General features: G+C 35.1%; 1 pseudogene; it reads left to right on the forward strand.

The window, feature by feature from the left end:
- Positions 1-921: 921 nt before the first annotated feature.
- On the forward strand, positions 922-16,180 carry LOC117984053 (uncharacterized; annotated as a pseudogene).
- The last annotated feature ends 4,035 nt before the right edge of the window (positions 16,181-20,215 follow it).

Genomic DNA, 20,215 nt, shown 5'->3' on the forward strand with positions numbered 1-20,215 from the left:
TATTTTTTTGGTTTGTGATTGTGTAATGAACGTGAATGTAACGCCATCTGGTAATTAATACTAATAACTTGGTTTGACTATAGCTTTTATAGAGGGCGCGGTAGACTGTTTTAATAAGTAGTCTTGAAACCCGTCAAAAGATGGCGATCATCATATTTTATTTAGGCTTAAAAGACTAGAACTCAGAGCCTTGACACGATAAGAAATTTAAAAAATACTTGACTAATGAAATGAGTTACCACTATGAGTTACCATCACTCTAATAAATACCTACTTTAACCAAAAATGTAGATTTATGGAAATGTATAATTTGCAATGTTCAAATATAAACAAATAAAATTTAATAATTTTCATCATTACTCGTTTTCTATATTTCTCAATCTGAAATCTTAAATATAACTATAACTAGTTAATAGGAAAAGGTGACTGACTGACTGACTGATCTATCAACGCACAGCTGAAACTACTGGACGATTTGGGCTGAAATTTGGCATGCAGATAGCTATTAAGACCATGGTCCTAGAATAATGATTAGGACGTAGGCATACGCTAAAAAGGGATTTTTGAAAATTTAACCCTTATGGGAGTAAAATAGGGGGTAGATGTAGTCCACGCGGATGAAGTCGTGAGCAAGCTAGCTAAATTATATTATACTTTTACGTCACTTATATTTATACACTAACCATATTATAGTTAGACTAACTTTTATGAACTTTCAACTTATTTAAAAAAGAAGACTGAAAGCGCGGGAAACTGTGAAATATTTTCGGACAATAGGTATATTTTGTAAACCTTAAACCGCAATATCCAAAAAATATGTGTGATGTAAGTTAAAACAAGAAATGATAATTTTAAATCCAATATTTACACACCTAGCAATCTGCATTTTATTTTTCCTTAGTTTGTAGGTTTTACATGGCAGCAACACTGTTGCAAGTTATAGCCACAATTTATACACATGTAGGTCATAGAAAAAATGGCTTAGCGTTAGGAGTTAGTACGTCCTGTGGTTAAAAAATATATTTTTTAAGTTTAAATGGCCTTCAGTGATTTGTGTCACAATAGTAACGCGTTTAAATCCATCGAAAATGAAGCTGATCAAGTAAGTACATCAGACTGTGAAAAGTGCCTTTTCCCATGGGTGTTGTAAATGTCCAACTGGAACTGTCAATTTGACCTGTATTCCGTGAAAACCTCATAAATATTCGCCACAAACGTGTGTGGTGATTGAAAATGCAATCTGGCCATGCCAAACACCTGCTAGGGCAGTGCCGATAGCCGTACGCTGCCACAAAAACATCTATTTATTTTTTCGAGGTGAACGATGACATACGTACACTGCACACAATATTTTTAGAATTGTGTAGTTTGTACGTTGAGGACGTTATAAAAGGTGTTACTGACAACCGTGGGCGCTCCGATTGTGATCAAGAACTCCACGATAAGATGCCCGTAAGAATTGCTCCTGCCTCCTGGTGTTACATATAAAGCTAATCGCCTAACTACGCGTTAGATTGTACTTTCTCTAGCAATTTTTGTACATTGCGACGTCCTTCATTGCAAAGTCAATAATAACAACAGTTATAAATTAAACATACATTGCATCACTTAGTGTAATTACACAATAACACTAAATTTCTACAATGTAGCTATGCATTCCTTCCTGTTTACAGTAAGTAAGATTTTGCTGATACAGGTACAGGTCATAATATCAAGATATACTTACTTAGTCAGTAATTAACTGCTCACCAGTCACTGCTGTTTGAAAAAAGTTGTACTATGCCTATTATCTACTATATTATCTACTAATTTTGCCAATATTATATTATATTATTATTTTAAAATAAGTTGAAATCATGACCTGTTACATTATGTCAAAATTGTATTTAATTTGCTTAAAATAAGGATCCATAATTATTATGGTAGTGAACAAGATTCTTCCGAAATTGCTCTGACAATGTGTAAGAAAATGTTTTCATATTTATCATTGTTAAAAAAAATAGTATGTTTTGATGTATAAATTATGTCCTTCCATCGACATAGTGTACTATATCGACATAGTGTACATCCAAATACTTTGTGTCCTTCACCATAGTAGTGTTTGAAAACTAACAGTTGTCAACTGACCTCTTATAAACTATTTATGTGATGCTGCCGGCAACTTTGTCTGTGCAGTTAAAGGATTTAAAAAATCCTGTGTGAACGCTTTGATTTTTTGGAATTAAAAGTAAAGTATAAATTAAAAGTATGGGTTCCAGGATGTAAGCAATTTTTTGCAAGTATTGTCAAAAAGTTAAGTGTATGGGCAGTGAAAGGTAATAGACAGAGACACTTTTGCATTGTGTCACACGTTATGTACAATAACTGCATAGTTAGCTAACGTTCCAACCTATCTACCCATTGTAGCATTATCCATACCAATAATATAAATGCAAAAGTGTGTATTACTTTTCACTGCTCAGCACTTATCCTTTTGACAATACTTGCAATTTGCTTACATCTTGGGGCATACATAGGTTACTTTTAATTCCAGAAAATCAAAGTGCTCACACAGGATTTTTAAAACCCTTTAACTGCACAGATAAAGTTGCCAGCAGCATCACATAAATTGTTTGACAAGAGGCCAGTTGAGAGCTGTTAGTTTTTCAAACACTACTGTGGTGAAGGACATAATTTATACATCAAAATATACTATTTTATATAATACACGCACACAGACGGAAACGTTTAAGTGCGGAAACCAGCCCAGAGTGAAGAAAAAAGAACTATTTTAATAACAAATCTTTTTGCAGCTAGGTCCCACATTCCTCTATTTAGTTGGAGTCTATGATTATTAAATTTTTATTAAAACCTATTCTTGTTTTTTGTTACAGTCAGAACAGAACTCTATGGTCCGTGAGATCATCACAAAAATCCTCGATGATACCGGACCCACAGAAACAAGCAAGTATGTATGACTTTTTATCTATAAGAGTGTAGCAGTTGTGTCTGCGTCGGTCACAGACATGGATATATACAAGTACGCTAAATAAGTTGTGCCATAAAAAATAACAGTTCGAGCGTTCAGTGTACTTGTGTTAGTAGAGCTTGGTGTCAGTTAATTGATTCTGTCATGATTGCTAACTACCTACTCAATAAATAATAATAAATGGTATGATAATGCTATAATGGTAGTATTGCCTAGTTGGTTTGTCTTATGGCGGCAGCAATATGCGACTTAATATTTATTCACTGTAATTCAGTAAAAAAGAAGTCTGGTATGTCTGGTTTCTATATTCAATCTATCTGTATTCCGTCGACATGTTAGGTACGTACTCAGATTTGCTTTGTCAAAAAGGTAAGTATAATCTTTTTTGGCAATTACAACGTTATTAACGGATGAAATGAATAATAATAATCCATTTACATCCGTAATCTTTCGATAAGTTATAGTTCCCGGCAGTTAAATAATCGCGGCTGACCTACGATGCGAGTGCGAGCTCGCGCAGGTACTGTTCCACGTGCTCGTGTGCTGTATATGAATGTAGCACTCACACTAATGCAGATAGCGAACGCGGCACGAGGGCTGGTGTTTCCCAGTCCCACGCGTCGCGCGCCCCACTGACGCCTAAACAATGCTATAGCGACGTGTCTTGCGGTTCACTTCAAGAACGACTATTTAATTGGCGCGGAAATTTCAGATGAATTTGGTTATTACCTATTTATTAATTTCGGCAGTAAGTAACTTATCAACAGATTACACAGATAGACTGAATATTTCGAGGTTAGTCATCTTAATTAAACGAAAGGAATTGTTTGCGTAAAAAATACTTTCCAGAGCATTTTTTCTTCTCAACGATTTCCACACTGGAATTGTGAAACAAAAACCCCTTTGTATAAAAAGCTTGACACAAACACGGCGAAATTCAAAACAGAGTAGGTAGATACGCAGTAATTTTTACCTTGAACTTTTGCGTAAAAATAACCCATTTCCGTCAACAACATAAATCAATAACTGCAGATTCAAATACATATACAGTATATGTATGTATGCTCAGTATAGTACAGACATGACTGATTACAAAGAACTCTACAAAGAACTAAATATATTGTAACTTTAAAAAAAAATTGATAACAAACAACTTTTGTTAGGAATATTACAAAAGAATATTAAAATATTTTTGCTAAAATTGCGGAAGGAAGTTTACGATAGCCGCAGGTAGATTTAAGATCCCAAAAGACGAAGTAAGAAAATTATTAGGTACCTTATCTAGTGTCGTAATTTGATCAAATCACTGTTTTTGATCGCTTAAGTAGGTGTTCTTAATTAGTACTTGAACTTGTACGACACATGCCTACCCACAGAGTAAAGTGGAGTCTTTTGATGAACAACTTAAACTCGGCTTATGTACTGACATGCAATTGAAAATGGTGTACCTACCTAATGAAAACAAAATACAGTGTACACTCTATATAGCGAAATTGAAGGCACCGGTTATTTTAGTGCGTTATAAAGATTTTTCGTTAGACGGAAAATAAATAAAGCAATATATTTCTATGAATAACTGGTTAGCAATAAAACTATAGTAGGAAGTACAGAAAGAAAATACGTGCTAGGCAATTACAACCAACAAATGAAAACATTTCTAAGAATTACATTGTACGTACGAAATATTTACGACTATATCAGTATGGTGTTTAAGGGCAGTGAAACTGATGTTGATTGGGGTCTAAATGATAACGTATTGTTTCGCTATTGAGAGTGGTTGCCAATGTTTCAATATAAGGATAACAATGTTAACCAAACGAACCTTAACAATTTCTACGTTTTAAATAGTTTTTCGTTAAATAGAAGTTTGCAATAAAGGGTTTACACTGTATGAAGAAAACCCAAAGGGTGCGAGCGTGCATAAGCGCGCAATAATTATTCTAAACTAAATAGATAAAGCTAAGATAAAGCTTGTTTTGAGTCGCTATCAATTAAGAAGCTGCGCCCCGGTTTCACTCCACTCTGCAGGCCGCCTGTTACATCATTAACGAAACAGAAACTTTCCCGATGTTTCACAATACTCAAAGCCTTGTCTCAAAGTATTTCTCAGCTATGATTTACTGGCGGAGAAAAGAATACGTTTTATGAACGAAGGTATTTTTGTACCGTCTCGTATCTAATATAGGGCCAGAGTTTGTAATTACAGTCATTCTATTTCAGCACTATACCGCCACCGGAAAAAGGTATAAACAGCATACCGCCCAGCTTAAACCACTACCCCAACAATGATGCAGGGAACTCATTCATGTCCTCACTATCTCCATATAACTACAACCAAAATCTCAACCTCACATACAACTACAATGACCAACTGGGTGGTTACAACTTCAACTCCCAGCCCCAACATGGCTTTAACACGAACAGTTATGTCAATTATCCCGAAAATGATGTTAACACGCTCCTCATGGACCCGATCAGCGAGACGGAGGCTGTCACTCCAGAGAAGTTAAACTTACTCCGACTCGCCGCTCAAGAGATCGGAGGCGCCCAGTTCACTAGTCCCAATAAATACGATGAGAAATTCTACAATTTTTTCGAGCCCAACCAAAGAAACTCTCTCCCAGAGCCGAATATGTTTGCCAACAATTTCAATCGGCCGAACAGTCTCAATTTAGACATGAATTTCAATTCGAGTTATGATACAGCTCACTATAATGCACAAAGGTTTCCTAACAAATTCGAGAATGGCTATTTAAAAGATCAGAGTCAAGATTCGACGGATCTGCTCGCTTACTTGAACCAGTTAAACTTATGCGATCGAGCACGGGATGATTTGCTACAGAATCAGAATGATTTTAAAATGCCAATGGAGGTGAACGGCTATCAGACCGAAGACTTCAACAAAATGCAAGAAGAAAGGAACAAACTCTTGTACAACAACAGGAACTTCCAGCAACAACCTCCTATGAAAGGTTTCAACGGCGAGAACGGCTTTTACCTTAACGACATGATGTCCCCGATGACCGATCGGAACATGAACCAGAACTACGATTTCTCGAATCCAGTGAACTCGAACTCGATTAATTTTAAGCCGAACGGCTTCCACCCTCAGAACGAATTTCTCCAAAGGCGAGATATAAATCAAATGTTACCCCGAGAGAGTTTTCAAGGTAATGGTAACGTGGAACGAACGAATTTCGATAATTTAGGGAGGGACAATGCTGCAGCAAATTTACTAAGGCAGCAGGAGTTGGCCAGGCAGATGAGTGTGTTAATAAGAAACCGACCACCGCCGAATCCGTTAAATGTGGATGTATCTTTTTTGCATGAAAATACTCCATATAATCTTGGTAAGAAATACAGTTACTCTGTTTAAAAATCTTGTTTTGGCATTACATTTACGAGTTCTTTTTTATAAATGAAAATTTACAGGTTTAGGTGCATTACTAGGTCCCAGCCCGCCCGTTCCGCCACCTGTGCTGCCATCGCCAATGATGGATTTACCCATGTTAGCTCCCTTCTACGCTATGAGAAATATAAGGTAAGTAAAAAAAGGTAGCGGGAAGAGGGTGGATGAGGAAGGCGGAGGATCGTGTGTGGTGGCGCGCTCTTGGGAAGACCTATGTCCAGCAGTGGACGCAAGCAGGCTGATTGATTGATGTAAATAAATCCTAGGAATAGTATTATATCTGATCTTACCTCATTTATTTTCACATACTACAGACTATAATTCCACTTGAACTTGATTTTAGTGCTCAATATTATTCACTATCATAATTTTTTTTTAAATTTTTCGACTAGTGCTTGACTGCAATCAAGACCTGCTGGCAAGTAATGATGCAGCCTAAGATGGAACAGCCTAATACTTCCTATACTTCACTCTGGGCGTGGTAGTGTCTTAAGGGGACTCACTTCACTGCTTTCTTCATACAAACGTAGGAGGGAAAATACAACAATATTCGATATTGTACGCACAAAACTAAGAATTATATCGATTTATCTCGTCCTTATCTAGGTTCATTGATATATAAAACATTGAAAAAAATATTGATTTAAAAGTTAAGAGCCTCAAAAGATTCCTTTTTTACACTAAATTTATGACAACTTTGGGCGTAAATAAATAAGATTAGGGATATGAAAATTCTAAAAAAAATTATCATTAGACATAGTTTATTTATTCATTAGTTGAAATAACTTTACTTTGCAAACATAAATTCAGTAGTTTTTTCTCAAAAATACTTTTCCTAAACCCTTGATTTCGGTGAAAATCATCGTGCCTCTCACCTTTCTCATACAATGTCAAGTGAAAAGCAAATAGGTTCGGTCGAGCGTACTGCGTCACCTTAACAATGCTTGCTACTGTGTAGTATAATTTTATATTATTTTATTTGGAAAACCAACAGCTTAAATTAACCTATTATAATCTTAAAAATTAAATAACTAGAAGCTAATAATAGGTTCTCACAGGTAGATACAAAATTAAAATTAAAAGAACACAGTGAAAAGCAAACTATAACTAAATATAATTACGTTATGCTAGCAAACAAATTTATTAAACTTTGGCGTACACTATCCACACTGCCGTAAAATAAATCTATGCTGGATTCGTTTTAGATTAAGTTTAGATTGCGAGAAGCGCGAGCAATGAAGTAGTTTGATCTGTTGTTCGTTCTAGACACTGGCGCATGTAAATATTTTTTCTTCGTTAATAAGTTACATTACTAGATTTTTAATATAAGTATGGATATTCAGAGGGGCAGCCACGTCATCAAGCATTCTCCACGCTCGACTAGACGCTTGCTATGAACAGTGGAGGCAATTGGAGCGGGAGAGGAAACGCACTGAAGCCCGGCTCGCCCTCGCCTACCCTGGGAGAGCGGTCTCATCGTCTAACTCCATCCCTGTGCCCAGGCTTCCCCCTTGTCCCACAAGGGTTGATCGTCTCACTGTGGACATGCTAAGGGAGCATACTAAGGTGAGCGTAGATACACATCAAAAAAATTCCATAGCTCCCTAAACGCACGCTACAATAGTGGAGGCAACTATACTCTATTCGCGGAAATAAGTTAGTATAGCGCTCTCTCTGTTATGTAATCCCATACAAATGATAGAGGCAAAAATCTCAGTGGGCGTTTACCATTTTGAGACACCAACCACGCACGTGGATTTTACGAACTTTGGAAGACCCTGTATTTAATAATTAGCAAATGCCCGCGACTTCGACCGTGTGGATTTAGGTTTATAAAAGCCCGTGGGGATGGTTTTGATTTTCCAGGATAAAAAGTAGCCTATGTGACTCTCCGTCCTTTCTCTATGGCAAAAATCAAGTCGATTGGTTGCTTAGTTGGGGCTAGGACTTGAAGGAAGGAAGGATAAATAAACAATCAATCACCCCGCATTTATGATATTAGTATAGAAGTTAAAAATAAAAAATAATTTCTTTTTGACATAGTCACCATCCCAATTGTTCCAGGTGTTAACATTAATGGGTAAAATGGAAACACTGAGAGCGAGCGTGTGCGTCGCTCAGAATAAAAAACCAAATAGGCCGGAGGACGGCAAGATTACAGTATTAAAGCGAGGCCAGGACAACGTGCCTGCGGAGAAAGACCCGAGCGCCGACCCCCCCGACCTTCGACCCCGCCTCCTGGAGGGACGACGTCAAAAACTTACCGGAAATGTAAGTCTATTAATAATGATTGTTGAATAGAGCACAAAAGCGAGCCACTGCATTCCCTAGCGCGTTGAAAAACTTTCTACAGTAGCCGGCACGAAATAAACAACGATCTTTAGAATGAAACTTCGGCTTTGTAGAGCGGTTTTTTTGTCACTCATACCAATGCGACGTTACGTCGGGCTCAAGGACAGAGACCACGCTTTACGAAACCTCTATCAATACATTTTCTGCCGGGTACTGTATGAGCAAAGGCATGACGTGAAATATAATACACGGTGAAATTTTAGTGGTTGTCTTCCCGCGGCAGAATGATTTGCCCTCCGTAGTACTATCGAAATTTTGAGTTAAACTTAAAAAATAAAAATGTTTTTGTTTTGAAATATTTAAAAAAAAATCGACACTTCGAAAGTGTGAGAAATAATAGTAACTCCCTAGACGTAACGTGAGTGGTAGGTACATCCACTCGAACTGCGCTGCCAATAAAGTGAAGAAGTTAGCAAAATAAAGTGAGCAAAATAAGCTCTCGCGCGTAGTGATACGGCATAAACTAGCCTGCACGCACGCGGTATCGTTATTGGTTCGAGGTCTCATTCGATTTTTGTTTTTCTCGATTCTAAATTTGACATTTATGACTCTAATAATTTTTTATATTTATAAATAGATTGTAATACCACGACAAAATCATTTCGCTTCGGGAAAACAACCATTAAAATTTCAGCGTGTATAAATAAATTCCGATATTGAGTATGGATTTGATATCATCAATTTCAGAGCACCTCACGGCGAGGTGGAGAAAGCGATGCTGGAGTGGCGGAACGCGGTGGCGGGCGTGCAGAACGCGCGTCGGCGAGAGCTGGCGCCGCACACTGCGCACGCGCGGTACATGCGAAGCGACCGTGAGTATACCTACCATCGTCAATATCTTCACCTTGCCTTGTTGGTCCTTCTATTCTATCTAGTTGGACTGGCCTGGACTGGATTGCCCAGTCTAGTCAGCCACACATACTTTCACGTAATTAATTGTCACCATGGCATTAACTTCCCCAAGACACACACGGAATAGCAACTTTCTATTTTACTTGACTTCGTATTTACTGGCTGACTGACTAGACTGGAGTGAATAGAATTAGACTGGACTGGACTGTCCAGTCTAATCTAGTCTGGTTAAAACTATATGAGTAACTTGGTTTTTGTTATATACCTAGTAGTAGTGTAATTTCTGTTAATACATAGTTAAATGTTGTAGGTACTTTTGTGTTGCTCAATTTTTGTATTAATATAAATAACCTTAAGTTAGTGTATGTTAGTTTATTAGTATTCTTTTTCACCTATAATTGACAACCATACTGTTAGTGTATTTAAATGTTTTATGGTCTTTTATGTATGAAAGTTGTTGGTGACTAATATAAAAAAATATTAAAAAACTTCTTTCACTGAAAAATGCGTTTCTGATTTTCTTTTAATTTATCATAATTGGTAATTTTTGTCGTTGCAGCCATACTAGCGCTAGCGGACGCGGTGAAGCAATTATGCGTGTGCGCTCGTCGGGCTCGCTGTGCGATGTGGTGCGATCTCACACTCACCGTCGCGCTCGCTCCGCATTCCAACTCACACTTGCACGTGAGTATTGGACCTTAGAGGACGTTATGTATGTATGTATGTAAGGCCAGCCACACTACAGAAACCGTGTTCGAATAAAAAAACCGACCAAGCGCGAATCAGACTCGCGCACTGAGGGTTCTGTACTACAATCGTATTTTATAAACATTTTGCACGATAAATCAAAAACTACTTACTAAATCTCGTTCAAACCAATTTTCGGTGGAAGTTTGCATGGCAATGTACATCATATATTTTTTTTAGTTTTATCATTCTCTTATTTTAGAAGTTACAGGGGACACACACACACACACACACACACATTTCACCATTATTTCACTTTGGAAGTGTCTCTCGCGGAAACTATTCAGTTTAGAAAAAAAATATATTCGAAACCTCAATATCATTTTTGAAGACCTATCCATAGAAAGTGCACATACGGTTTGATGAAAAAAAAAATTTTGAGTTTCAGTTCTAAGTATGGGGAACCCCCAAAATTTATTGTTTTTTTTCTATTTTTGTGTGATAATCTTAATACGGTTCACAGAATACATCTACTTACCAAGTTTCAACAGTATAGTTACGGATACGTATAGTACGGCGGCCATTCTTTTTAACTTGTCATAGCGGCTAAAGAAATGTACCTACATTCTGAGAAAATTTCAACTCTAACTATTAGGCTCAATTTACACGGAAAGAGAATGGAAGCGAATTTTGAAAATATTATGTAGCATATTGACTTCTATCTTCACTACGTAAAACACAAATTACTTGCCTGGGGATTCTGGCAAGTGGCAACTTTGCGGGAATTTTCTTTCTCTTTAGAAATTAGTCCTTTAAGGTGTGGAGATAGAAGTCAATATTCCCTATATATTCCCTAATAGATTCCCTTTCAGTGTAAATTAAGCCTTACGGTTCACGAGATACAGCCTGATGACAGACGGACGGATAGAGTAGACTTAGTTATAGAGTCCCGATGGCACTCTTCGGGTACGGAATACTAAAAACGAATGTTGAGTGGTAAACAGGTTGTGAGGGTGAACATGTAAATGTATGGCAAAACGTTTTAGGGCGAGAGTTCACCGCAGCTGACGGCGCAGGCGTCGCCGAAAGCGCCAGACAGTTCTACTAGCACACCCAGCAACGCCAAGCCAAAGCCGCAAGAGCAAAAGGAGGTAACTTATTAATCGTCACAGATCATCTACCTAACTTACATAGATCACCCCTATGATTATCATAGAGCATCCATCCAACTTACATATCATTATCATCCATCTACTTACAACTTACATAAATCGTCTATCTAACTTACATAGATTATCCATCTTACTTACACAGATCGTCCATCTAACTAACGTATGTACATAGATCTTCCGTCTAACTTAAATAGATATAATATACCTAGGGCCATTTTCGGCTGCCGCACCAACCCGTACTTTCGTGATTCCTTTCGTCAAAGCTTGCCTGGAAGAGATCGCTTTAGCGAAAAGGCCGCCTTTGCATGCTACGGCTATTAGATGAAGATCCTTGTATGTTTTTACTATGTTTACTTGGGTTGTTGTGTGCAAGTATAAATAAAAAATAAATAAATAGATAGTACATCTAATTTGCATAGATCGTCCATCTAACTTACATAGATCATCCATCTAACTTACATAATATTAAATATTAAAATGTTGATTCGCATCATAACTTATTTCTTAGGAAAAACCATCCACCGAAGGTCAACCAGCGAAAAGCGAGACAAAACAAGAGCAGGACCAAAAACAATCAAACAAACAGACAGAGAAAGAGAAGAACCAACGCAGAACGCAGAACTATAGGAAAGTGAACCAGCGGAACGACTTCTACCAAAGAAACCAGAGGTACGACAATCGATTCGTTCATAACAGACATCCATATCACTACTTGGCCACCGGACCAATCAATTAAATGTATGAAATACATTTTTTTAACCTTAAACATGTCAATGTTACGTCCGTAATAATAATTTTATCTCAAAATATAGTTGTGAATTAGCAAATTTTTGTAACTGAATCAACTCTTTTATTGGATTTCACATGAATCCGTACAAACAACAAAAACATAATAGAATTAACAAAAAAAAAAAAACAAATACAAAAAAACTAATAGTTTTTTGTTGATACATATTTAGCAAAAAAAAAAATTGGCTTGCGTAGACAGACTATTTTTAACGCGCGATAGAATGAGAGGAATATTATTTCCAAAAGATGCGATTACACCGGTTCATTTTATTTCACAGTATTTTCATTTAATTTGATAGATTTGGGCTTGTGTTTATCCATTTCTTTTTAACGCGCGTTAGAAAAGCGCCCGTGTGTACACGGGGCCTTATTTTTATGAGCTTTACTTTTTAATTTAAAATTCAAACAGCAAAACACGATTTCTATGCAATTACTATAAATTTGGGACAAGATGCAATACATAAATACAATTTGTACAGTAAAATTTCATCGACATGTTTATTTTGGAAATGACTTATTATTACGGACTTAAATACATACTTTGTATCCATTTTAGAGCGAAAACTACAAACAGCTACAACAGTCAAAAACAAAATTCACTTTCACAGATATTTAAAAATGAAAATTTATATTCAATTCACTTTTATAGATTTTTTGATTCCACTTATTTATAAAACCAGCTTAACAGAAATTATTATGTATGTGAAAGTGAATTTTGTTTATGATTCTACACAATATTGAAAGATTAAGATTTTCAGCTGGTTGATCAAATTAGATATTCCAAATGTCTACATTTCCAGTGTGATAATTTGATTGTACCTAAAGTAAGTAAAGTGATAAGAAAAGAGAAGTGTAAGGAAAAAACGGGACTATTTGGAATATGTAATTATTGTATTAAATAATTATCATGATACAAAACATTTGGATGGTTAAGAAAATGTGAAATAATGACTTAGGGTCTATACACAGATTGACTGTAAACCTAATTGACTGTAATAGGCAAATTGCAGTTTGGGTGCGGTTATTATGCAGTTGATACGATACAACTGCAGTAAACTGCAACTCAACTGCAGTTTCCTATTGGCTTGCAGTGCAAGTTCTGTCAAGATTCCACCGACCTCTACTAATACAAGTACGCTGGACTTGCAATTGCTGACCTGTTTGTGACTTGCCGCCATTTTTCCGCTTATAGCAGCAGTGAGCGTACTCGGAACTAAATGTTAGTTATGACATCTGTCAACTAGTGACAACACGAATACGATATGAAACAGTGTCAATTTTAATTCCCGGTACGCTCGGTAAGGCGCTTCGAATCGGCACAAAAAGAACTGCCATTTTGTATGTCACACTTCTTCCAGCGTACTTGTAAGTCCAAGACTCTTGATAACTAGACATAGCATATTGACTTAAGAAAATATAGCACCGAATCTTTGTAGTTGTGATCATGATATGATTTAAAATAATTCACATTCAGTTATCTGTTGTTGCTATATGTTGCTGTATAGTATTACAGGGATTTGTTTTATCTAGGTACAGAGAAGGTTTTCACTCTAAAATGACCTTAAAAAGAATCGAGAATAGGTCGAAACTTGGCTGCATTTAAAACTAAAAACCCAAGACTAATTCACTGTGATGTTAACGTTTATTCTCTTTAATACTTCACTGCTGATGCTACGTTAAAATTTTATAGTCTAGGCTAACACTTTTTTAAACGACAACAAAGTTTTATACGTTTTTTACTCACTGCGTCCCCTTGACAGTATTCGTTAGTTTTAGACCAAATGCAGCCAATTTTCCACAATAACAGGTTTGAAAGCAAATGTAGCATTTATATCCCTCGAAAGCAAACAGTTATGAGACGGCTTACAGCCTTTCTATTAACAATTAACCTAATATATTAATGCTATAGTAATATATTATGACGTTGATATTCTAGCTAATTTAACAAGCCTTTATTAGGAAAACGCGAAATGAGTTACGAATTCCGCATTTAGTTTAATTATTCTAAAGTATTTAGGCTCCCCTCCCCTTTCTGAACAATTGAACAGTTTTTTTAAACAAATTGACATTGATCTTGTAGAACGAGACCATTAAGTTTTAGATATCTAATATTTGTAGGTATTCCGTAATTTCCGCGTTGCAGTCTATAGGGGCTTGAACAACAAATTCTAAATGGGGTCGTTGCAATCCTAAATAATTATCATATCAACAGTAAATTTATTGAAAAAATATTATATGAAGTACACTTTTTAAAATTAACAAAATAACCGTGCATTTACATACAAACTCGAATATTTATTAGAATTATAAAAAGTGTTTTTCATATACACTTACAGGTCTCAATGAGAGACCAGGATAGTTAAAAATAATGTTACTCTATTTGAAATAGGATGTGTGTAGATTAGTTCGTATGCGTATCTGATACCTTGCGTAATTTATTAATCGTGCTTGGCTGAGGTTTTATATTATAAATATATAAATGTGTTAAGTCTTTACATCTGTCATAAGGAAATGGCTGGTTTGACTTACTTGCCAAATTCGCTTGGTGTGAGCGAAAACTGTAAAACCATGTGCGTATGACGAATAGATACCCTAGTGTGACTTTTTAAAGTAACTAACGTGATAAAAAAATTTGTCGTGTGTGCTGTCAACACAAAGACCGTGTGAAAGGTGTCAATTTTAAGTACGTTCGTTGAGGCGCTTCGAATTGGTACAAAAATGACTGTCATTTTGCATGGCATACTATTTCCAAAGTGTATAGGTATGTCCATTTCAGTGACACTAAAGGACAGATTTACGTCAACGCACATGTCACGTTAGTTAACTTAAAAACTAATACTTAGAATTACTATATTTATAACTGATTTACCTCTTGGCGTTTAGTAAAAAGTGTAATCATATAAAAGTGACTGACATACGTTTTATAATTATCTAGAAAAGTGTTTAAATACATATTTTATTTAATTATAATATACATATAATCATTCCCCAAAGCACTTTGTGCTATAATATCTAGTCATTGCGATTGGCAACTAAGGTGACGATGAATTTATTTCGAATTAAATTTAGATATTCGAATGAAGTGAATTTGACAGAATATATGCAAAAACGAAATGACGTAAGAAAAATCAACCAGTATATTTAGGAATGAGTCCACTGATATGTAATAATACTATTTAAATGGTACATTGGATCTGCGATTGACGACGTTGTTTTGAAGCAACTTAATTAACACTATTTTGGCGCTGTTAGCAGCCGAGAGCGTCATACGAGTGTGCTGGGAACTAAATGTTAGTGATGAGACATCTAAATGTTGTATAGAAGCAGGCGTTACTTGCGGAAGTCCATGATATACAATGAACCAAAAGCTTAATTTCCTATAATCCGCTGAAACAGTTCGAATTTGTATGGTGCAACATGCAGCATGCGAAATGCACCATGAGACATCTCTCAACAGACAACCATTTGACACAAAGTGTCAATTTCTGGTATGGTCTGGTCTGGTGGGGCGCTTCGAATCGGCACGAAAAAGAACTCTCATTTTGTACGGCATAGGATATCTAGCGTACTATGTAAGTAGTATTATTACATATCTATGAATAGGTCTGATTTTCGTTCACACCAGATACAACCTTTACTGAAAATGTGATGTTTCTTAATACCTAGTTAACTCTATTTTATTATCAAAATTCGTGCAGATATATAAATAAATGAAGTTATAATATAACTGGTAGTGTAAGTGTAGCACATATAAAGTGAAACAAATTTTATGGATTTGTGTAAGGTTGTTAGGGTTAGAATTTGGGCGGATTGATTTATGGAATTGAAAATTAATATTAGGGTTGGTTTATTTTCTTAGAGGTTTTTTTTCTTTCCTTCGTCTAGTTTTTATTTATCAAATATGTTTTTAACTCAATATATTAAGCTTTACCATTAATGAATTGACTGCCAGTTCCTCAAGTAATAGGTTAGTATAAAACAAAGCTTAAAAATAAGTTATCGTCTTAGATATTGCAATACTTTTCATTTCCAAGCATGGAATTCTTTGCCAAACAAATTCACTTTTTCATATTATTATAATAATATACTCATCTAAGGTACATATAAACAGGGGTAATTATTAAAACACCAGCTTCATAAATATGTTCAATTGATTGGGAGTTAAGTATTATATTTATTTATTGTCTATAACAAAAAAAATCTAACTTTCACACGGAAAAAACAGTCGAAAAAGTTACGCTTTTTAGTTGTTCACATTTCTCTCCTTTGAATAGTAAAATGCATCTTATATTATGTATAGCAAAATTAGCATTTCACAGTTACCCCATAAAACTCGAATGCCATAATTTTGCGGGGTAAATTCACTTATATATTTAAAATCTTCTATTTCACTCTACTTATTATTGGTTCTACCAAGGTTTCTTGCACTGTATGTCTCAAGCTTTCGAACTCAGTATAGTATTATTTGAAACCTGTTTAATTACCCTAGTTAAGATTACCCTATCACTAGAGCTAACTCTTTACCCTACTCATTCTCCCATATATCACTAACTAGCTTATTCGCGCGACTTCGTCCACGAGGTCCACACAAATTTCAAACCCCTGCTTTACCCCTTTAGGGATTAGATTTTCAGAAATCCTTTCTTAGCGGATATCTACGTCATAATAGACCTTCATGCCAAATTTCAGCCCTATCCGTCCAGTAGTTTGAGCAGTGCGTTGATCAGTCAGTCAGTCAGTCCTATTATGTATATAGATGAGGTAAAGAGAAAGTATTTGCTCATCCGTCATGATCTATTTTTTGCTCAAAATTGTCTTTCTTCGTTTTTGATAGGCACAAAAAAATTTGGGCATGCTCATGCTCGATTTTAGAATAAAATGAACATTTTCTTTTGAAAGTATTGCTCTATAAATGACGAAAACTATTTTATCCAATACAATAACAATAGATGTAAATATTTAACAACTGCATAAAAAGACGCTTTAATTTTAAAGCACAAAATTACTTTTACTGCCATTGTAAAGGCAGGCGTAACCAAACCACAGATTCTTACATTCTTAGTCCGTTTTAGGTTTTAAGTTTAAATGTGTTAAATGCTTTCAGAACAAATAATTAATTATTTATTTATTAATTAGATTAAAAAGATTGCATATTTTGAGGACACTGTAAAATATCTTGAACTATGTTACGGGTAATGTATATAATTTAGACATTATATAGAACGGCTGATGAAAAATCAATTAAAATCAAGCCGGTGTTTCCGCAATAAAAAAATTGCAAAAAGGATGACACTACGTTTAGTGCAGCTGGCATTTTAATTTGTCATATGTAATTATTTCAAAACTGTTAGGTATAGACTTTTTATAAAATGCCGTATTAATAGAATGATGTAAATGTAACTTTACCTGTAACGTAAACATATTTTGTACTGATAAGCTATACGTCACAAAGTTTTTTATTAGTCCCTTAATACGCAATCGACTTTAATCTGTTTTACTAACGCATGCATTTTGGACATCGTCTTATATGCGATATTGTACAAAATTACAAAAATGAAGTTTGAAAAGTTGATTTTATCGCTTTAGTAATACTTTAAGTTTTATTTAATCTGTCGTTTTTTTATTATTATTTAACAGTGTTTTTTTATATTTAATTGTTTGACTATTACATATTTTTTTGTGGGGGGTTGGTAGGCAATATTTGAGGTATTCGCCAAAAAAGGGAAACGAATGTTTTATTTATCTAAAAGCACGGTCTCCCAAACTGTCACGTAGTTAGTTCAATGTGATGTTATACACTGTAGTGATAAAATTCTTGTGCAGTTGTTCCCAAACTTTGTGATTATTAGTAGATTTTAAAGCGCCTTTTGGAAAAAAGCAGATAAACTCTGAAATCTCAGCAAGCGATGAAAGCTGCGTGCTGCAGAGTGGCTTGCTCAATACGGATCGTGCAAAAAACTATTGCAACTAGTAGGTACATGTGCCACGCATTCATTGTGACATCTCGCCTTGCAATTAAAAATGTTGTTTCTGGCTCTATATTGCGTCCGGGCGCACACTTTGGGAACCACTGGACTAGACGTTCCAAAGGCCTAACATAGGGCAATAGTCTAGGCGTTATTTCATCTAAATGTTAGTGATAGTCCAGAAATATCCAGTGTTACGGATATCCCGTTTTCGATGTGATTTCTATGTTGTAGTATTAAGAACTCGTTACCGCCATACGAGCCCCTTTATCCCACTGATATTACCAACCCCATAAATAAAATCGCTTCCGTTTATATAAAGAAAACTATTTTAGTACAATGAATTCGCACATAGTAAGTTTTAGAATTAGTCAAATGTTTCGATTTTTAATCTTATAAGGGATCCCTATACTTTATCAAAATTGATCTACAGTATTAAAGTAGTCTGTGACAAATTTAATATGTTGGTATATGCAACATAAATCCAGGTCATTGTAACCGGCCCTGACTTTGGAGTTCCAGGGATCCTGTTATATGTGTGTAGCACAATAATTTAGTTTCTTAGCAAATTTTAGTAGATAGTTTAATTATTATTGTATTTCTTGTTTTTTTAAATATCATTTCAAACACCGGTAAAATTGGAGTTTCACTTGATTGTTGCCATATTATAGAAACTATTTACCTCAAAGTCTTTTCTAACGCTTATCCGTTTTCTTGGTGTGAAATGTAAGAGATATTATGTAGAAAAGTTGTTACGTATTTAGCGAGAAAATTTAATAGGCCTTGGTTATACTGTAAGCGATGCGTGGCGATTATAATGCCTGTCTAAATATTACAGAGCATACTCTTTACGCGCGCTTACACTTTTTCAAAAAAAGAAACAATATGACAAAATAATTAAGTAGGTGCAACATTTGAACGTGATCTTTAAAAAAGGTTTTATAATGTGCTAATTTCTTTTTGCAAATACTAATTTCAATATATTATGCCAAACTTTTTAACTTCTTTCGAGGGTTTGTGCTTGGAAACCTTACGAATATGATCGCTTTGCTTAGCAGCATCACTTATTCATTCGCACTCTTGTCACCGCATCGCTTACGATATAACCTTAGCTTTAGGTTGTTGATACTCTTTTTATTTATTTTTCATTTGACAGATGAATTTATTTACCTAATATTATTTTTGTAGATAATTGTTAACAAACCGTTGAGTTACGGTGGCTATGAAATATTGCTTACTTAGGTGACGGCAAAGTTAATATGAATATAATATAAAATTTTCGGAATGCAACTAGCTTCCTTTAAAAATGAATTTTGTTGGTTGGCGCGTCGCTTTTTATTTTATATTCGTCCAAGGTATGACGAAGATGAACGGGTGAAAAATCATTTTGTAAAAATAATAACAAAATAAATTTAATTATTACAAGAGAAACTTAACTTTAAGGTTAAGTAAAAAGCATCCTACCTTGATACACATTATAAAATAATAAATAGTGATCTTAATATCTCAAAAATATTTCCAATACAATAGAAAAATGTGCGTTTTTAATGTTGACTGGTTCACGGTCATCCTTACCTTGTATTGCTCATTTATTTGCCAAAATACTAAGTAAAAGTTAGACACTGCATGCTTTAAATTATTTAAAAATGTAAAATTCATAAAAATCGCGGCGTTAAGGTATGGCGCCTGTGAATTTCGGTATAAACTAAACCTTCAATATAAGCGACACAAAAGACAAACAAGAAACTGACAACTCCTCCAACCTCCATTTTAACATAACTATTATACCTACCTATTTACTTCTATATACATAAATTATTATTATACATTTAATATGTACTAACAAAATCACATAATTGTACCTATTTACGAAAGCAAAATTTTGGAATCTGCTAACTTATAACAAAATATGACATATCTTTAATAAAAATAATATACTCCCTTTATCGGATTAGTTACATTTCGATTTTGAAACTGCCATTTATCTACATAATATAGACAATCTAGGAAAGCTTGAGTA

Source organism: Maniola hyperantus, chromosome 7 (assembly GCF_902806685.2).
Source record: "Maniola hyperantus chromosome 7, iAphHyp1.2, whole genome shotgun sequence".
Lineage (NCBI taxonomy): Eukaryota > Metazoa > Arthropoda > Insecta > Lepidoptera > Nymphalidae > Maniola > Maniola hyperantus.